A 23,098-nucleotide genomic window follows, 5' to 3' on the forward strand; every position below is an offset into this window, starting at 1 on the left:
TGGCCACTCATCCATCAAATATATAACCGTACAGGTAGCACAGGTGGCTCAATTGAATTTTTAGGTTCAGACTAATGAGGAGCCGTGTACAAGTGTCAAGGATACATAACCGTATTGCTAAGAGGAGCTGCGTTGTCTTATGGCTTATGTTTACATTCTCTTGTTATCTTTCATGTAGTAAATTATGTGAATTCTTGTATTCTTTATATCGAGACATTGGTTTGTATAAGTCATTATGGGCAACCTCTTGTACATTCTAAACGTAAATGAAATTTTCCATTATGTATGATTTGTCCATTCTACGCTCATCTGCTCACTCTGATAGTTGGAAAAAATATACTTGAATTTGACCATCCTTTAAGGTTAACACTCGGGTTTTTGGAATACGGGTCATATACTCGGGTCCTAAAAACAGGGGGCGTTACAAAGGATCAACTTTCTCCAGGTGTTTTAGATCTGTGATCTTTGATGTGTCAAAGACTCATACGTAGGAGCTAGAATCATCCTAATTGCACCAAATGGAAATAGACAGGAGTTAGCATTCCAGCTGGAATTTGAGTGCACTAATAACTAGGATAAGTATTAAGCTATAATAATTAGCCTAGAATTATTGTTGGAGTTGGGTGCAAGAAGTGTGACGATTGTGGGAGATTCACAATTAGTGATAAACCAAATGGTGGGGCTCTTCAAATGTACTAGTGTAAGCCTTTTACCTTATGCCTTGGCATCCCGGATGATGGATAACTTTGATGAAGTAGAACTAATGCACATTACTAGGGATCACAACATGAATGCTAATGAAATGACGAAGTTAGTTGCGGGGCTCGATGTCCTGAGAGGATCGCCCAAAAAGACGGTTATCGTTTAAAGCAGGTCTTTACCTTCATTTTTCGAAAGGGAGGCCATTATGGAGATATGTCGGGTTAAAATAGAAGAAGAGGACTAAAGAGCTTCTCTCATGGGCCATCTTCAAAGCCCACGAACTAGAGTTAGCAGAGATATGAGGAGATTAACCACTAAATATGTAATGATTGATAGTGAACTATACTAAAGAGGGGCTGATAGAGTTTTGCTCAAGTGCTTAGCCAAAAAAGAAGCCTTATTGGCAATGAGTGAGGTTCACGAGGGGTTATGTGAGGCTCACTAGGCTGGAAGAAAAATTAGGCTCATACTTAAGTGTTATGGGTATTATGGCTGACAATGATGGCCAATTGTATCCGATTCACTACAGGTTGTGAAGCTTGCCAAAAAAGCTGGGTCGATTCAACACGTGCTTGCAATTGTAATCCATTCAATCATCAAGCCCTGGCATTTTCGAGGATGGGTGATCGATCTGATATGTCAAATCCAACCACCTTCAACACGCATGGATTCATTCATCATCGTGGTTACCGACTATTTCACCAAATGGGTAGAAGCAAAACTCATGAAAGGGGTCAGCCACATTGAAATCATTGAGTTCATTGAAAATAATATTATCCATCGGTTCGGGATTTTGAAATCAATCACCATGGACCGAGGTGTTGCATTCTCAGCGAAGGAAGTGAAGGCCATGAGTCATAAGTATGGAATCAAGATTCTACATTTGACACCATATTATGTGTAGGCCAATGGTCAGGCTGAGGCCATCAATAAAGTAATCAAGAGCATCCTAGGGAAGATGATAGAAGAAAATTCTCACGAATGACGTACAAAACTGTCTGAGGTGCTCTAGACATATAGAAATTCACCTCACACTAGCATTGTGATGAGTCCATTTGCACTAACATATGGACACGATGTAGTGGTGCCCCTGGAAATTATCATGCCATCTTTGAGATTTGCACATCAGGCAGAGTTAACCCCTCCTGAGTTTACAAAGGCAATGTTGGTCGAGTTTGAAGGGATGAACAAGACTTGAAAGAAAGCCTTGAATTCTATTATTACCAACAAAGCAACCGTCGCTGGAGCCGACAGTAAAAGGGTAAAAGGAAAATCCTTTGAGGAGGGAGATAAAGTTTGGAAAGTGGTGTTGCCAATAGGACACACAGATCATGCCTTAGGTAAGAAATGGTCACCCATGTGGGATGGACCATATGTTGTCATTCAAGTCCTTAAAGGTGGAGCCTATCTCTTGCGAGACATAAATGAAAAAAGTCTCGAAGGCTCCTATTAACAGCCAATTCTAAAAAAACATACTGAAAAGGAAAGATTAAAAAGTTCTAGAGGAGGGTGAATATGACTATGCCAAATAATAGAACTAAATGCTGAATATGTAAATAAATCAGAGATCTCAATTACCTAAGTATTGAAACGTTGATTCTAAATAATTCGTAGGACAACCTTCACCTAAAGTTTTAGGTATGACGACCTTATTTCATGAATTTCTTTAAAATCAAAACCTTAAACTTTGCAAGAGTAAAAAAAGTAAATATTACAACATTCACCACTTTAACTAAAAATAAATTACAACCATTCACCATATAAAAAGTAAAAAGCATTCGCCACATAACACATAAAATTATAGTGGTTTGGTGTGTCAACAACCGTTCTAAAATAGCCACACCTACTCCACTTCCAAAATTACTCTCCACGTAATTTTGGCTTTCACCATGAAAAAGGTTTTCTCAGGGTGACCTTAAAACTTGATACAATTCTTATGATTTTACCGGGCTATCCCAATCAAACCCCTTACTGAGATTTTCAGGCTATCTCAGACAAAACCTACATTGAGATTTTTTGATTATCTCAAAAACCAAATAAAGAATAAGAATGTATAAATATTTTTACTGTAGAAGATGTATCAGAAGCTGTACCCGAAGAACCACTTTCTTGTATGTCGATTGTTTAATGTTCAGTCAAACAGAAAAGGGTCCAGGGTTCTATTGATTTTAATTAAGTTCAAACCAATGACTATGTTGGGGCACAAAAAATACACGAGTTAAGAGGAGTTTGGTTTGTTGCGCATCAAGATTCCAAGATAGGCATCCCTGTCCATTGTGTGGCCCTCTCTATCTCCCTAGATCTCTCATTTGCATAGCATTCTTCCATTACGCGACCCTCTCTCTATTAGAAATCTCTTAGTGAATAGCGCCGTGATGCATAGTGTTGTGTGTGAATAGTGCCGTTGTGAGCGATGAATAGTGTCGTTTGTTGAGGGTCAAATATTGCATATTATCCTCCATATATCTCTTGGTTTTACAAACATAATATGACATAATGATATATTTTACATGTGTTTGTGTTGCAAGGTGAATTTAAGAGCTTGGATTGAAAAGAATGCTAAAAGCATGGATTTATTGCTCAAAAGTCACCAAGGCAAAGAATGGACCTATGGAGACCAAGATTGAAGATTTCAAGGTCCCAAGATCTAAGAAAACTAAGTGGAGAAGGAAAGAAGTCGAAAGAATAAAGCAAAGAAATCACAAAGACTGTGTCATCAACCACCGGTCGATGACATCAAAGCCATCGTTCGATGACATCGAACACAGCTCGATGACATCAAATTTATATAAGAAAATCAAGTTGGTCACTGGACATATTGGGTGCAATTCTCGATTCGTCGAAGACATGTTTGATGAGTTGAAGAAAGGTGCTCGATGGCATCGAATTTATTGAGGAAATTGAAGCAACTCGCGGGACTCTTTTGGACACATTCTCGATGAGTCGAAGACCCGTTCTATGGATCGATGCTTCGCTCAATGACATCGAAGGATGGTTTGATGACATAGAGACTTATGCAGTGTGAAAGAGAGAAAAGGAACGACTTCTGGATTCAAACCCCTTCGATGACATCGAAGGAGTTACATATAGTGCGTAAATTTGATCGGATTTTGCTGAAATGCAAAACTTGGCTTATAAATAGGGGTTTCCTAGGCACTTTTTGGGATATCAAGGGTTTGGAGAAGTAGAGCAAAAGGGCGGAGCCACTTCCCAAGAGTTCTTTTTCCCTTCTTTTTAGTTTTTTATGTTTTCTTTTAGGGTTATAAACCCAATCATGTCTATGGTTGGCTATATCCCTTAGTTAGGGCCAAGGGGTGAAGCTTGTAGGGTGGTTGGGATTTTTTTACTTTGTTTTGATTCATGTTTATTTCAACTCCTTTGATTCTAGTTTGGTATTTAAGGAATACTTTTAGTGTTTAATGGTTTGTTGTGACTGAAATTACAATGGATCTGCAATAGCTTGGAGTATCTTCTTCTTCTGTTTGGAGATTATGAAGTTAGTACATCCTGTTGTTCTCCATCGTCCTTTGGGCACGGATGGGTGACAGAATCCCTTCTAATTCTCACAATTCTCCTATGTTGGTTGTGGGATCGGTATATCCTGTTGTTTGCCATTGTCTCCTAGGCATGGTTAGGTGATGGAATCACTTCCAATCCTCACAACTTTCGTTTGTTGAGAATTAGGTCAATGGAAGTTCAGAGATTTGACAAATCTCTCCTTTGTTTAATTGCATAAGATAGGATTCCAATTCCAGTTGGATTTATTGAATCATGCAAGGTAACTTCCCACTTGCTACAAGTGGATCCCTTAAAACCCTAGTTCCCACCTTTAAATTTCTTAAGTTCTTAAAGAAACACTTCACAATTACCTCCTATATTTTCCTGATTTAGGTTTACATCTTCTTCTAGTTCTACTCCTAGTTGCTCTTAGAATAAACATGAGATTAGTCCCTGTGGATTCGACCTTGGTCTTACCGAGATTATTACTACATCATGACCCTACACTTGGGGTTGTGAACATCGTTGCATGAGATGAATAGTGATGTTGTGTGTGATGAATAGTGCCATTGTGTGCGTGAATAGTGCCATTGTGCATGATGAATAGTGCCGTTACGCGAGATGAATAGTGCCATCATGCGCAATGAATAGTGCTGTTGTGCGCGATGAAGTGCCATTGTGCCCGTTGAATTCCGATCCTGAGATCCTACAAGGAGGATTTTTCCAACTTACATTTATCTCGTAATGATCATAACCACAAGATTACCCATCTCACAAACGCAACATATTAATCACATATCCACTAATAATCGCTTGAGTATATCGAAAGGGAAATACATATATAAAATAAATCAAAGCTCCGGAAGACCGCTGCACGCTCCATGCTCAATGTCTGCAACCTAACATCACTGCACGCATCTATCGTGCATAAGCTTAAAGCTTAGTGGGTGGTGAAAGTGTGTGTGCATAAGGTAAGTGCTAAGTAAGCAATATCGGAGTAATCGGAGTAAGCGAAAATACCTGATAAACTCATAATCATACAATATCGAAACACTAGCAAGATCATAAATCATACGAAATCGGAGTAATGCAAAAACATACCGATAGGCCCATGAATACCATCAGCCTTATCCAGGCTATGCGATGCGAAATATAATAAAAACAATATCATAAATCGATGAAGCAATGTAGATCAACTATGCAATGCGGAGACAACAAGCCAAATATCAGCCACCGATGCAATACAATATACAAATCCTGATGAGTTCACGAATACCGCCAGTTGTATCTAGGTCATATAAATGCATAAACATAGTAACCCGAAATGTCATATGCGGCGGATGTAATGCGATATGTGGTGCGAATGGAATGACCATGCTGGAGTGTGAAGTCGGGATGATAGTACGTAGTATCGCAGGTCACGGGGTCTATCACAAGGGACTTCTATCCAAACCAGTCCCATACCTAAATTTGGATAGTCAGACTCAATGTGGTAAACTCCTGATCTCAGGTTAGTCGCGCGCCCAACCGAAATCCTAGTCATGCGAATGTACACGTAACAAATAGTTGCGCACCACCAGCCCGAGTGGATAGTGAATGAATGAATGAATGAGTATGCAACGCCTGCTCAATAAGTCCACATATCAGTACGGTTCCTCTCTGGGAAATCACCGGGGTCTATTACACTCCAAACCAGATTGCCGCCCCATCGCGCGCAACAAGGTGAGTGGAAGAGACCTCACTATCCGCCTGCCAATATCGGGCTCGGCTCGTCGATAGCGGACCCATTCCTCGAACTGGTCAGACTCAGCCTAGCATTGCCCCCTCCTCTCGGGCAGGTAAGGCCGTACCCCCTTCCAACCGACCACGACACAGTGGGAGACGCGGCCTAACGGTATACGACCCTCATGCGCTCATGCATCCACTCGGTCTAGACGTTGGAGCAACCTCTGGAACCAAGAGGGTTTAGGGACTTTCACCCAGGGATATCTATAGCACCCCATGTAGAACAGATTTTCGGTATCCCATCTGGCCATCCACGATAAGCCTGTGGAGGCTACGGCCCTGATGTTGCTAGGGCGTACAGTAATCATAATGCAAGATGCATGAGTCATCATGTATCAACCCCGCGCATACCGTGCGCTCATGTGTGATAACCTCCGCCTATCCGAGAGTCTCATAACAATAACAATCCGCCTAATGAAATATGCAATGGTCAACCACATCTCATAAAAAACATGTAGATGATGCGTATGGGCATGTATCATGATGCTATGCTATGCAGTCACATACTCATAATCGGTATCAATGACCGGCATCGACAATCGACCTCGATAATGTGGACATTTAACCAACATTGCCCCGAGGAATGACCCTCATAGATCCTAACATATAATGGACCCATGACCTCACATAAGGGCCAAATACACATCACGATGGGCCTCATATAGGTCTTGACAATCAGCCTCGGTTGTCGAAATCGGCCTCAACAATCGGAATCGACCTATACAATCGGCCTCGACAAATCGGTCTTGACAAACGGCCACGACAATCAGGATCGATCGATAATCAGAATCAGCAAATCGGTCACGTCAATCAAAATCAGCAATCGGTCACGACAATCAGAATCGATCGACAATCGATCATGATAAATGGCCTCGATCGCTAATCGGCAATCGGTCAAGATAAACGGCCTCGATCGCTAATCGGCAATCGGTCAAGATAAACGGCCTCGATCGCTAATCGGCAATCGGTCAAGATAAACGGCCTCGATCGCTAATCGGCAATCGGTCAAGATAAACGGCCTTGATCGCTAATCGGCAATCGGTCAAGATAAACGGCCTCGATCGCTAATCGACAATCGGTCAAGATAAACGGCCTCGATCGCTAATCGACAATCGATCAAGTCAATCGGTTAAGATAAAAGGCCTCGATCGCTAATCGACAATCAGTCAAGATAAACGGCCTCGATCGCTAATCGACAATCGGTCAAGATAAACGGCCTCGATCGCTAATCGGCAATCGGTCAAGATAAACGGCCTCGATCGCTAATCGGCAATCGGTCAAGATAAACGGCCTCGATCGCTAATCAGCAATCGGTCAAGATAAACGACCTCGATCGCTAATCGGCAATCGGTTAAGTTAAACGGCCTCGATCGCTAATCAGCAATCGGTCATGATAAACGGCCTCGATCGCTAATCGGCAATCATGATAATAGGAATCGGTAATCAGCCAAACAAGGCCTAAGGAAAGGTCATAATGTGGACATTAAACCATCATTGCCCAACAATGTGGATATTTAACCATCATTGCTCCCAAGGAGTGGCCTACTTATAGAGCCAAAACATATAATGAGCTCGTGGCCTCACCTAAGGGCCATATACACATCAAGTGGGCCGCATCGCATGGGCCTCGAATACATCACAATGGGCCTCACTTATGGGCCTCAAATACATCACCTTGGGCCTCACCCATGGGCCTCAAATACATCGCATTAGGCCTCGCCCATGGGCCTAAAACGGATGAACAATATGTATATAACACATACATCAGGACCCTATGCAACACACCCTCCAGCGATTGACGGTGTGGATATAGAATACATACATCATGGTGGGCTATACGTCCATCAAAATGGACAGACGGTGTGAATACAACACATTCATCAAGGCAGGCCTCATACATCGGGGTGCGTCCACTTGTTGTGATGGACGGTGGGAATATAAAATACATGCAATCAAGGTGGTCTACATACCGGACAACACTTGCATCAGGGTGGTCCATCGTCCTAGATGAATGGTGCGAAAGCAAAACAGGTGGATAGCTTGGGTATAAAACAGATGGACGTCGTGAATGAAACACACAAATCACGATGGGTCCCATGTCCTGATGGATGGTGGGAACTTGGATTACATCAAAAATCATTTCAATAGTAGCAGGTGCAACATGTGCATCACCGTACACTATCATTCCATGGGGCACATGGCCCACTAACAATGGTCAGCACCGTCCAAACATTGTCCAGGTAAATGAGCACCATCCAAACATTGTCTATGTAAATCTGCACCGTCAAAACATTGGACAGCACCACCCAAATACATCAGGGTATGGATGAGACAAATACATCAAGGTGTGGCAACAGCACCACCCAAACATTGTCCAGCACCGTCCAGCACTCTGGACGGTGTGGATGAGACAAATACATCAAGGTGTGGCAACAGCACCACCCAAACATTGTCCAGCACCGTCCAGCACTCTGGACGGTGTGGATGTGAAATATATACTTCCAAGGTGGGCCTCGCCCACTGCCAAGGGAAAACGAGTGGTCAGTGAGAATATACACCGTCGAAGTATGGACAGTTCTTAAATAGCATGTGTGTCCCCACAGGATTGCTGACATTAACCCAGCAGCCATCTGCTGCTGGATGAATGGCAGGGATAAACACATACATCAAGGTAGGGCCCCACCAGCAAATTTGATGGGCGGTCTGGATTTCAAATGGAGGGACAGTTTGGATATAGCACATACATCACTAGGGCCCACAGCTAGACAGCTGGATGAAACGCATGCAGCATGGGGGTCATGCATAAAGCACTTACATCACCGCGGATTTCCACCTATCCAAAACAGACGGTGGATATACATATGCATCACGTGCGGGATCCACACAGATGAACGGACGGTGTGGATGTACAGAACATACACCAAGGTGGGCCCCACCTCCACACGTGTCACACGTGTGGAGTAGGTCCCACGTGCATAGCAGATGGACGACATGTGATGAAACACATACATCACGGTAGCCCACCGAGCCTACTGACGCTGCATAGCAGCTGTGGCTGTTGGCCAAATCAGATGAACGGTTTGGATGTACAGATGAATGGCGTGAGATAAAACACATCTCATCAAGGTGGGCCCCCCACCCCACACGTGTAGCTCGTGTGAGGTGGGTCCCACATCCAGAAAACGGGCAGACAGTGGATGAGACTCATAAAGCTTGGTGACGTTACCTACAGCAGCTGCTGAGGCACAAATGGCAATCCATTCTTACATCAGGCGGGTCACACGTATGGGTCCACCACAACGTTTATTCGCCATTCAATCTGTTAATAAGGTCACACAGACCCGGATGAGGAGGAAAAACAAATTGCATGCCGATCCAAAACTTCGGTGATAACCCAAAAGGGTTTCAATGGCAGACGTTCAATCAACACTATTTCCTGCCATGTGGGCCACTTGAGTTGTGTATACGGCTGATTTTTAGGGAAACCTAGTTCAAAAAATGAGACCCATCAAATGCACAGTGTAGATGTGAAACATACTTCGTGGTGGGGCCTGTGGTGGGGCCCACAATTCCACCTTTAAACCAGCAGCAAGGACGCTGCTTACTACAGTGTCCAGAGGACGCTGACAGCAACAAGGACGTCCATGTATACATGGGTTTTGCTTATTTATTTATTTTTTTTTCCAGGGATTCTTAAATGTGGGGCCCGTATTAGAAAAATCCACAGCGACTACTGGTCTCCCTGACTCGTAATAGAACTAACGAGTCCAAAATGCAATATTTTTAGCGTACAGGAACATCACAGTGGGCTTTAACCATTTAAACCACTTAAAACTACTGTTCCTTGCATTATGGCCCGCCAGAGGTTTAGATCGGCTTCACATTTCAGCTCAACGGCTAAAATAAGATGGAAAAAAGGGTGGATAGTGTGGATTAAATCCATTAATCAAGGTGGGGCCTGCATGAACAGCCCATCCAAAGCATAAACTAGGCATTTGTTTTTGTTAGTACACCCATTGTCTGTCCATACTCACAACGTCCAGCGTACAGGGACGATGGACATGGACGTATTTATCAAGGTGGGTCCCACGTGGACGTGGCCCACGTAATCAATTGATATTTGTATTTTCCCATCATCGTTAAGCAGGGCTAGCATGGCTTGGACTGCCGTGGGATCCATTTGATGGACAGTTTGGACATCACATATGTCAAGGCGGGATACATCCGAGTGGGCCACACGGCCACATCATCACTCTAAAATAATGAAAGAGATAGGGAGAGAGAGAGAGAGAGAGAGAGAGAGAGAGAGAAACACCCACCATTAGATCTCTTCTTCATTCTTCCGTTAATGCAGGCTAGAGCTCAAATGGGTGGACTTCAACGGTTGAGATCGCACTTAGATGGTGGAGATGAAAGGTAAGAAGGTTGGCCACACTAATTTCTCTCCCATGGAAGCCATGGACGGTTGCTTGGAGAGAATGAGGGAGAGAGAGATGAGAGAGAGAGGTTGAAAGAGAGAGATCGGTGAGTGATGTCGTGGGTGTACTTTGTGTAAGAGAGAGTTTGACTTTGGGGGTTGCTTGGGGATGGAGTTGTACTTTAACATGTGAGGTGATGTGTAATTGATTGATGAGATTGATGCAATTTGATCTGATATCTCTTGGGTTTTGCAACAGCGCGGTGTTTTCCTCGAACTGAACGCGGGCCCACATCTTCTGGCCTGGGTATCACCTCAGCGCGCGAGACACGACATCGGAACCGCGGCGACGGCGCGGTCGCTAGGGTACAAGTCTTGGGTCAAGCCGACTCTACACTTGGGGTTGTGAACATCGTTGCATGAGATGAATAGTGATGTTGTGCGTGATGAATAGTGCCATTGTGTGCGTGAATAGTGCCATTGTGCATGATGAATAGTGCCGTTACACGAGATGAATAGTGCCGTCATGCGCAATGAATAGTGTTGTTGTGCGCGATGAAGTGCCATTGTGCCCGTTGAATAAAGTCATTGCGCGGGATGAATAGTGATGTTGTGCGTGATGAATAGTGTCGTTCTACGCGATGAATAGTGCCGTTACGCGGGATGAATAGTGTCATTATGTGCAATGAATAGTGCCATTGCGCGAGTTGAATAGTGTTGTTGTGCGCGATAAATAGTGTTGTTGCGTGGAATGGGGTCCATGGCATGCAAAACGAGGCCTCACACATGGGAAAGCCTATAAATACCCCCTCCCCCTCTCATTTGGAGGGGACAAAAGTTAGAAAAGCTCAAGGAGCTCCTGGATCAAGAGAAAAACGGAGCACAATGGAAGTCCGCACAATAGAAATTCCGCATAACGGAAAATTCGCACAATAGAAATTCCGCACAACGAAAAATCCGCACAATGAAATTCCACACAATAGAAGTCTCCCACAATAGAAGCCTCCCACAACGGAAATCTCCCACAGTCTTTAACTTCTCTCCCTATTGCACGCCAGTATCTGTAACACCCCGTAATTTCTAGTACTTGAGTGTTACCATATAACTTAAGTTAGTAGAATACAAATCTATCTTAAGTGAACATTCACGTGCACCAGAGTTTAGATTTGACTATTGAAAGTAATCCCTATCCATATATTAAGCTGTCCATCCATCTTTTCCAAGATGGATCATCATACCACCAGAGAGATTGACCTTTAGGGCTTCAATCGCCTCGATAGGCAAGCCAAACCATCCAATAGCCTATGATCTCTGGCCAGGTCTACTATTTAAACCCATGGAGCCTCCTAGGTAGTATGGATCTTAAAAAATGTCACCTGGTAGCTAAATGGCCAAGTCCATTGTACATCAACTTCAAGATTTAGTTGGGAGTAAATGCAAGGCCTTAAATCCCACTAATAATCACAACGTGGATAGCTCTTGGGCCTTTAAAACCCTTTTGATCAGTGATGAACAAACCTAAAAGAAATCCAACCGTCAGATTAGCTGGAATCATTAGTTGGCCATAAGATCAGTAAGTATGGCCCATCTGAGTATAGGATACACCTCATCCTCTGGGTTGGTACCAATTCGAGTCTACAAGACAGATGAAAGAAGTAGACTAGCCGATTTGAACCTTGGATCGATGAATCCACTATCCATCTAACTAATCTATAATTAATATCAAGTGATTTAACACTCGGATACTACAGTTAAATTACCCGATCGATAGGAGTATTGTTGAGTACCGTCTGAATTGGACTAGGGACCACTCAGAATCAAATTCAGGCTCGATCCGACCGTCAACTTAACTTGAAACAACAAAATGGAGCCTGGGACGCACAATACGGCCCACCTGAGCTTCACGTCTGCCTCATCTTTGGTCAGGGTCCTTGATTTGGGCCCTCTATGTAGAATGGGTAGAGTGGATCTATCACAAATATCACGATGGACCCCACACAGGGTGCGCGTGCACCTCAGCCGTCATGCATAAGGTGCACCAGACCACGCAGGCTGGTTTGACTAGCTTTGACCGAATCAAACATGAGAAAAGGAAGAATTTTCTCTTGTTCAAACATTTTCAAATGGACGGACATCCTAATCTCGTAGTGGCTCACTTCGGGCCACTGTCCAGACGATCCAAACCGTCTATTAGATGCGCAGACCCCAGAGACCAAGCCCTAGTGGTCAGATCCAACCCATCAAACATACTCAGGCATGGGATGGTGCCAAAAGCGACCGTGTGATGGTGTTAGCCAAGAAGGGAGGGTTGTACAGTCGTCACATTGGCTATTCGCATCCGCCCCATTCCTTACATCTCAGCCATCCGTCCAGGCGTCTATCCGCACCGTTCTTCCATTGCCATAAACGGTCAGGCAACCGCCTGCACCAAGAAAAGTAAAGGAAAACATTTCCACTTTGGGAAGGTGTCTTTGGCATGATCAGAGCCCTCCCTAGGCCATGTGGGCTAACCCCGACCGTCCCTTCTAGGGCAACAACGGTCTGAAAGCGAGAGTCTTCTCGTCTCACGAGAAGATGACGAGAAGAGGAGTATCTCGTGTGATACTTTGAAATGTCGATGAATGGCTCAAAAAGTGGGCCCCGTAGTGATCAGCGGTCCCATCTAGTCCGTTCAAACAGACCGGATCACTCAGAAACACGGTAGACAAAAATCGGCCATCAATGGCCAGGTCATCTTCCTCATTAACTCGCCCGACCCACCATGATGAGATGGGCCCCACAGTAAGTAAAAACTTACTTTTCTGGTGGGCCAGAGCGGCCGAAATGCATTCTCGAGGTCGGATGGGTCCCATGCAGGTAAAGATCTTTGGATCGTCCTTGGGAAGGGCCACCTCTTCTCAACCGTGGGATGAACTCGCTCCATGCCTATAAAAATGACCATCTACCCTCATGATTTGTACCCCGAGCTGAGAAAGAGAGAGAGAGTGAGAGAGAGAGGAGAGAAAGGAGGGACGAAGAGAGAGAGAGAGAGAGGGGAAAGTGGCTGTGTGGACTCGGACCGCACTGCACCACTCTACTTAGTCGACTGTACTGGGTCGACTCAATCCGTTCACATTGCTCCAATCAGGCTTGACATTTAGAGCTCGTCGGGCAAACCATCGTAACTGTCGGGACTGGTTCGTGGTTGCTAAACCACCCAAGCTACTAGCCACACTCAGTTGTAAGTAGCCTTCCACAGAGTCTGAGTCGACTCACCTTGAGTCACAAGAATTGACCCAATGCCACCTTATTTCAGGGACCCACTCAGCTGACCAACCGGCAACGTAAAGGACCTGGATCGAATCCCGACCCGAAGACCACCTTTCAGGTATCTCCTTCGACTGGGTTCGGGCTAATTGAGTCAACTCAGTTGGTTGACTCTCCGTTTTAAGTGCAAGAGGGGCCTTAGAGCCACCACAATGGGCCTCACATGGTTTAAAACCTAGTGGGCCAAGCTGTAATGGTGGCAGCCATGCTGGGCCAACGTCGGCCCAGCCTCAGATAACCATAGCGGCCCTCACTAGATTCAAGCCCAGCTTAAACATGGGGGACCGCGCTTGAGTTGAAAACTCAGTGGGCTGTACCCTGTTCAGGTTCAGTGGGCCATACCTGATCACACATAGTGGGCCCCACCCGAGTTGAAAACTCAGTGGGCCGCACCCTATTCACACAGTGGGCTGCACCTAAATTGGAAACTCAGTGGGCCGCACCCTGTACAGGCACAGTGGGTTGGCCCAGTCCTTGGGCCGATCCTGAACCTCAGTCCCTGGGTCGAGTCTAGCCACCAATCTGGGTCGGGTCTGTACTAAGTCCAATCATGGATTTGGGCTGAAGTCCTTGGGCTGCGTATGAGTGACAATGGCTGGGCCAGAAACAGTCCAGCCCAGCCCAGCTCTTGGGCTATTAGTAAATAGCAGCGACTGGGCCAAAACAAGTTCAGCTTAGTCCAGTTTCTGGACCACCGTTGGACAATGATGGCTTGGCCGAACCAGGCATAGTTCGGGTCATAAATGGGCAACAAAGTGTTGGGCCAATTCAGGCCAAAGTTAAGCCCAGTTTCGGGCCACAGTATTAGGCCGCAACTGTTGGGCCTGATCACATAGGTGCAGGCCCAATTTTCACTTGGTTGGGTCCTTATAAACCCCACCTACTTGAAATGGCATAAATAGCTAGGATTCTTGGAAATCATTCATCTAATTCGGTTATTAATCTCAAGCCCTTGTTGGGAGTGACCCTAGGTGATTAATCGTGTGGTATTGGACTGTAAGTTAATCGTGGGAATTTGGATCAAGGGAGGAACTACGACTAGAAAGGTGATGACTTCTCTCCTTGGGCTTTCCATCTCTAAATTAGATCAAGAATAGTTTTTTTTATATTGATTATAAATGATGCCTTAGAGTTGGATTAATTATATGATTAGCCTACTTGAATACATGTTGAGAATCGATCATAAATGCATATGCTAGACCCTGATTCTTTTAATAGCTCTTGGATTGTTAATACGTTTGTACTTAAGTTTTGCTTTATTAGAATGGTATCCTAGATCGTTACCTGATCTTTATGTTATTCTCACATACTATTGTACTGTTTGCAAGACAAATATGGATCAAATATAGTTAAAGAGGGGAACCTCTACCTATGAAAGAGAGTCCGTACTTAGGGTGCAATGAGATTGGTTGTGCTAAGAATAGACCCTCAACAGGGAGGTTATGTTAGTGGCAATTTGATTTGTGGGATTTACTATTTAGGGGGTGATTCCACCTATCTGACTATGGTATGAAACATTCAACGTTTTTATCGCTGTTGCTTATTTGAATTTAAATCATACATACCGACTCATTTTAATCGTTGTATTTAGTAACTTTGACGTTTCATTCTGTAAGTGCTATGGTCTCATGCTCCTTTGGTTGTCAAATTTTGTTGTGCCAAAACTCTATCTGTGTCTTGTGTTTGTATGATAATGTATATATGTTCAAGACATTGTTCAAGACATCGCATTAACTCTATAAAGACATTGCTTCTGTCAAGAACGACGAACTACTTCAAGCCAAGTCAAGCCATGCACTTTGTCAACTTCTGTAAACATCAATGTTCAGAGCTACATCGTTAAACACTTCAAGACTCAAGTACATTTCAAGACTCAAGTGCAACTCAAGATGAAGTTTAATTTCAAGCTTTAGAAGATCTCAAGATCAAGCTACATCAAGTAGAGATCTCAAGCTTCATAAGGTTCAAAGGTCAACCATTATCTGAAAAGAATGAAGTTTAATGTTCATACTTAATGATCAAGGTATGATAGACCTTAGATTGATCTTAGGGTAGGTCAGTTTGGTTACATAATTCAAGATGAATCTTTATAGATGATTTTGGTTTGTTCTAAGACTAGTCCTGGACCTTGTTCGACTAGTCCTAGCATTGGTTCGTTTAGTCTAAGAAATTCCTCGTCCAGTCCTAAGTTGTTGAAGATTTTCAGAATTTTTTGGTTAAGCTTCGACCAGTCCTGAGAACTGGTCGACCGATCGTAGGAGGGTCACGACTTGACCTTCGACCGGTCATGTATCTACGACTCGAACTACAGCGTGCAAATCATGTCTCCTACGACTAGTCCTAGGTTAGCTACAACCGGTCGTAGGTGATCCACGACTAGTCGTAGAATCCCTACGACTAGTTGTAGAACGGTTTTTTAAGATCACGCTTAAAATTTCAAAATGTCGTTGTTGCTACGACCAGTAGAAGCTTTCTTAAGACCAGTCGTAGACGTGATTTCTGCAACTATAAATTGAACACGATTCTCAGAGTTTTACAACTCACTTCAAGAAAATCAAAGCTCCATTCTGAGATAAGTTAGTGTTCATTTTAAGCTACGTTGTGCATAATTAATATTCTCTTTTTGTTAGCTTGTTTATTTGATTTTATTCCTATATTCCAATCTTTTTTGAATAGAGGAATTGTTGTATTCCTTCTTCTTGGAATCAAAATCAAATGTAGCTACGCCCATTTGATTTAATTTAAAATCAATTAGAACTTAGAATCATTTTAAGTGAGTATTGGACATTGAACGTTGATTCGAACTTCTACTCTCTGAATGGTTCTTCCGGGATGCTACGGAAGGAGAAATCCAGGTATTTTACGTTTATGTAAAATTTCTATTCTTTTGGTTTTTGTTTGAGATTCGCCAGAAAAATCTCATTGTGTGGTTATCTAAGGAGAGTCAGAAAACTTAGATAGTGTGGGTTTTTGGATTGTGTAAGCCCAAGTTAAAAAAACACAATTGTGAAGGTTTTAGGTGAACCTGTGAAACCTATTTTGTTAGTGAATGCTAATATCCCCTATGTGAGGATATTAGGAGTGGAGTAGCATTCTGTGTGGCTGTTGTTGAACAGTTGGTGTACACACAGGCGAACCACTATAAATCTTTGTCTTGTAGTTTGAATGCTTGCTTAAGTTTTATATCTTTTATCATTTAGATTTGTGGAATGTATGTGTGGATGTGAATGTTGTAAAATTTATATTTCAAAGCACAGTGGGAATGTTGTAATAATTTAGATTTAAATTCCTACAATTTATTTCAATTCTTTGCTATTTATTTATTCCTCTCTGGTTTGAGTTTTTGATACAAAGGACATTCTAGAAATAAGGTTGTCCTGCCATAAACCCTTGATTTTATGGTGTAAGGTTGTCCTTAGAACTAAATTCGTATCAACCTCTCAATTCTTGTTTATTGAGGTTGCTTTTATTTCAGCATTGTGAATTGATTTATTTTATTTGGCTATCATATTCTTTTATTCCGCTGTTAATGTTTTATTTTAGCATTATCCTATTCACCCCCCCCCCCTCTAGGATGTATAACTGGGCCATTTCACATTCCCACTCAACATACGATGGTAACTTCCCATACATTAAGAATTGATTGGCCACGTGTTGATGGGTTCTACTAATACCCTAAGGCGGTAGACTCATGGGCCAGGGATGGTGGAATGAGACACTATACCCGAGCTGTCAGCCTATGTTGGGTGACGAGCCCCCCGTAGTGACCTTAAGCTTTATTAAACTAGCTGATTACAATTAGACTAATAATGGCCTAGCTAATCATGCATACATGGCATATTGGCGATGACGGGTGGATATTTTTGGATGCTGTAGCACATGCCCTTAGATTTACTGGGGTATCATTTCGCTAGCTACCAGACCACCGACTATCGATCGACGTACATGATGTACAATGGTTCGGTCATTATACTGTACGTGATGTACGCATGTGATGTACTACACTGATGACCAACCTTTTGCATGGTTGATGAGCCCAACTGCCGACTAGATGAGTATCCTCAGGTCGATGATGCATTCACGCATCTATGCATATAATGAGAATATATTTTGTTATGTTTTGTATGTCTTGTTGCTTTCATCCTATACTTGTCTAAGGCGGTGGTGTATAATCTTGAAGGGAATTCACATTGAGCTAGCCACTCATCCATCAAATATATAACCATGCAGGTAGCACAGGTGCCTTAAAAGAACTCATGTCCAGGGTGATATAGTGCAGGGTACAATTATCGGGGATGTATGGCTGTATCTGCCAGGAGGAGCTACGCGATCTTGTTGCTCAAGTATATAGGCATTTTATTATTTCTCTTGTGTAAATCATGTAATTCTTGTAATTGTTATTACAGAGACACTGGTTTGTATAAGTCATTATGGGCATCCGCTCGTATATTCTAAATGCAAATAAAATCTTCCTTTATATTTGATTTGTCCATCTTTCACTAAACTGCTTTGAAAAGAAAAAATACTTGAATTGGAGTATCTTTAAAGGTTAACACTTGGGTTTTTGGAGAACGAGTCGTATACTCAGGTTCTGAAAACTTAGAGCATTACAGTATCCCTGCTTAAATTCCCCATTGTGCGTCGACATCCCCTGATTGTGCGCATTAGTCATCCCACACCCTGTCTGATTACGCGGATGCATGGGTTGTCTATAAATACCTCTCTCTCTCTTATTCATTTGAAGAGAGAGAGAGAGAGTTCATAAAGAAGCAGAAGAGAAAGTGAGAAAAATGTGAAGTTTGGAGAGCTCCAGAAGAAGGAAGAGTCCATCCGCGCAACTGGTTCACTCGCATAATCGTTTGGTCCGCGTAACAGCCTGGAAAAAGAGAAAAGATATTTTTTGAAGGGACATCAAGAGCAAGGAGCGAATAATTCGGAATGAGGTGGAGAAGTCAAAGGAGAGAGTGGAAAGACAACAGGTGTCGACCGCGCAACCAAGCCAAGGACCTCAAGTCTGCACAACTCATCTGTCTTTGCGATGAACATCTAATATGCCGAAATGCTGCCAAAATGCTACCGAAATTGTCATTGAACTGCTTCTCCTCTAATTCATTGTACTTTATTTTTTCAAAATCAAGGGAAATACGAGGATGTAAACGAATTCAGAACAAATAAAATACTTTGTGACGATTGTTCTCTCATTCTTTCTTTGATATTATTGAATAATAATTCTCTAAATCAAATACATTCTTTTATTATCGAAACAAAATGGCAACTCTATTAGGGAATGTTATTATTCAATGATAACTTATAAAATATTCACAGAATTTTCATCACTGTTTGGTGTCGTATAGACGCCAAAATGATGACTCTCAACGGGAACATCCTCCCCTTCATCTCTAAAACAAAGTAAAATTTTATTTAATTAAAATTATTGATACTCTGTTTTGAACAACAAGTATTCCGTCCTTACACAACCATAATAGCTTTTCTCCCGACTAACGCAATTGATTACGTCATATTCAATGGATTTGCGCAAAATCGCATCGACAATACACAATCACCACCAAAGAAAATACCAGAAAAAGTTGAAGCAGTTACAATTAAAGATAAATGGGACCAAAGAGTTTAGTTTGACTGAATTGGTCTCTGCTCACCAACGAGAAAGACGAATTAGATGACGAATTCATGAATCGATGGAAAGACTTGGGGGCATCATGTTGATATCTTTTGGGAGAATTGGATTGGGTCAAGTTATGTTTAGGATGACGAAGGAAATAATGATGAAGAAGATAGAAATGTGCAATTACAATGACATATGAAAGAGAGCATGATAGAGAAAGGGGAGAACAGCAAGTCCAGAGTATTGATGATTTTTCGAGAAAGCAAACTACATAACATAAGACAAGCATTATTTAGGTCATATGCCTTCATGAACCTTCGTTCTTTGATGAAGCAAGAATGAAGAATGCTCAATGAATAGAGAAATCAGAGAAAAATATGATTTCTAAATATTCTTTTTAAACATATCCTTCTAAACAGTCATGCGAAACTCTTGATTCTTTGATATCGATAAAGGTAATTGTTGATTTTCTGAGATAATAATTGTCGGTATCAATTTTGTAGGTCAACATTGGAAGGAGTATAATTACTACGGCTGAAGTATTATATGATAATGCTCAAACCTGGGAATATTATGGCAATCAAATTATTACTAGGGCCAAAAGGTAAAATAGTTTTTATTATGAAGATTCTCAAAGAAAATCTCGCCCAATCAAAAGGGGGCAAATCAACAATAAGACTCCAATATAAAGCTCCATGCTCCACCCCCAAAGCTTCAATGCAAAGCTCTAATGCAAAAGCTAAGCACCGATCGAAAGAATTACGATACAATACATACGTTCGAGCTGTAACCAATGTCAACTATTACAAGCAAGATGATCCGGTGAAGATGTACCTAAACTCTATGGAAACAAGAATTACGTTCGGACTCACAAGCATCCAACATAAAGACATTCTGAAATCTTGCTACAAAAGCACATGCATTGGAGTTGATGGCTAGGAAAATGTTAGCGTTTCAAAACAGAATAGAAAGAAGAGGATCAAATAGATCAATGGTAAACTGCTGGAGCTATCAAGTTACCTCAGCCCAAATATCCAGAGGAAGTTGAGATGACAAAAGAAAAGAATTATTGTCGTTATCATTGTTTCCTAGGATATTCCGTAGAAGACTGCTTCACACTGAAGGATATGTTACATAAAATAATAAAACAAGGAAAGATAGTAATAAGGAAAGGCGAAGAACGAGATGGAAAAGTAACTATAAATATGACGTTTGCAAGAGATCCGTCAAAGATATGGAGAGGTAAGGAGAAAACTACTGCGACATGGGAGTTGTCACTTTCAATACTTCCTACAACGAGTTTCGTTAAGAATATTAGTCATTATTCATGGCTTCTTGGGCCATCCGCTGAAGAAATTAGTCTGAACGATCGAGCTTCTATATGCCAACGAGAAGACGGACCGGTCAAAGAATTCATCGATCAATGAAGAATCTTGGGGGCATCATGCCCACAATTTATGGAAGAAGAAGAACAAATCAAGATATGTATAAAATGCATAAGACCAGATATTGCATTGGGTCTTATTGGTCCAAATATATAAACCTTTCAAGATCTGATCGAGAAGGCTTGCAATCTAGAAAAGGTTAGTACAAAAGTGTTCGATTCTCATATGAGCCTGCTATTTCAAACTCTCAAAAGAACTTTGACTGATACTACTAATGAGGAAAGAAAAAAGAAGAATTGTTAGGATAAAAAAAAATTTGGTGAAAGAAATACGAGTGATTCCACAACTAAGAAAGTAAAGAAAGGATACAGACGATTCAAGAACTGCGGGAAGTATACATTTGAAGAAGACGATAAATTTCCTATGATGAACCAATTGCTAGCCGTAAAGAAAATCAAATTGCCATGGCCAAAGTGTCCAAAGGAATTGAAGAAGATAAGAGAAAAATACTGCTATTATCATCATTTTCTCGGACATCTAACTGAGAATTGCTTCGCCTTGAAGAATATTTTATAAAAAATGATGAACAATGGTGAAATAGTCATAAGGAAAATGTATGATATAAGAGAGAAAGTAATATCACGCAATCCTGATCGAAGATAATCATGATCATTTGAATGAAGAACAGTGTTCTAATATGGACACGACTCTTCATATCTTTGTGATCGAAATGTGAAGCCACAAGACAAGTATATTCACAAGACTAAAGGCAGGTATATTCTTGAAGATCACTGCAATTTTGATTTCGAAGATTATCATTATAATACTTCCCAATCAAAAGGGAGTAAGACAAGCAGAATGATGAAAAAGTTTCAAAAGACAATGCCATGTATTCTTCTCCTTATATTAAAGGCAGATTCTCAAGCATATCAAGCGTATCAAATTTATCGCTGATTATCACCAAGCGCTAATGATTATCGTCAAATTGATATTTATCACCATCGCTAATCATTGTGAACCAATATTATAAAAGCCATTATTATCGAATTGATATTATTGTCTACGGCATAAGTACTACTATTATCGATTTATTTCTATGGTAGCGGAATATCACGCATAAGACCTACCACAATCAGCAATACGTCAAATATTATACAGGCAATAGTGAGAAGCTAGTGGCCCTAAAAATCCCATATAGGCCATCACATGCTTAGACCCATGTGGGCAGCGGATGGAGCCAGCGACTAAAAGCCCTAAGCGGCTAAAAAGTCCATAACGACCAGTCACGCGTGAGACCAATGCTGCCTGTACAACTTCTGACAGCGTCACGGGAGAAGGTGAGAGAAAATGCCCTCTCGTGAATGGGTTCGACTTGGCAGACGAAGAAATAGTGGGCTGTAGTGTGCACTCTTTGGCAATTGTCCATAGATAGGCCAACCATGTATAAGACCCCCTAGATTCTTGGCTTAATTTCAGTAGTAACTCATGAGGACGGGGTCTCTATAACAAATTACCCCATCATTGATGGACTGACGGCCTTGGATTTGGTACCCTAAGGTAGCCTTTTGCGCCCCATGAACTCTAAAGAGTTACTACGACCAACCCTGTGCCTAAAACTCACTGAGTTCACTGCCCCGGTAGCTTTACTAGGCCCCTCTGATGGATCATGGTTTGTGAACTCTCCGGCCGTGATAAGTCCAGCGAACTCATAAGAGTTATAAAGACCAATCGCGTAAGACCTGATTTCAACTACTCATGAGTCTAAAAGACTGTGATCGCTCCATTACTCAAGAGCTTAAACTGTGTGAAAGTGTCCAGTTAAGTCAAGTCATGTCAAGTTAAGTCCAGTCAAGTCAAGTCCAGTCAAGTCAAGTTAAGTCCAGTCAAAGTATGTTAAGTCAAAAGTATACTAGCTCCACTACTCAAGAGCTTAAACTATGTGTAGCATCAAAATACTACAAATACATATGTTAGCCTATTTTACTTAAAATATGCTTAAATATGCAATTACCTGATATGATAAAATAAATCATGAAAATCTCAAACACTGATTAAACAACATATAGAAATGCATATATTCACCTATCTATTTGAATCAGGTTCAAATTACAGCGATAGCAAGTTTGTTCAAAATATTTGCTACTTTCTATTCAAAAGTTAATTTTTTGAGATCAGCTATACGAATTATGGATTTTCGATTATAATCTTCTTATGCTTTTGAAGAGAACTATGATGTCTTCCTGTCTCTTGCTTTTCTGATGATGAAGGAAGGTTATCTTGTAAAATTTCCAAGGGCAGAGGAAGATGAAATCGCAAAGAATCATTATTTTTCTTCTGAAAGATCTGAAAATTCAAATGCATTCTTCGAATTCTTTAAATTAA

Source organism: Magnolia sinica, chromosome 2 (genome assembly GCF_029962835.1).
Source record: "Magnolia sinica isolate HGM2019 chromosome 2, MsV1, whole genome shotgun sequence".
Lineage (NCBI taxonomy): Eukaryota > Viridiplantae > Streptophyta > Magnoliopsida > Magnoliales > Magnoliaceae > Magnolia > Magnolia sinica.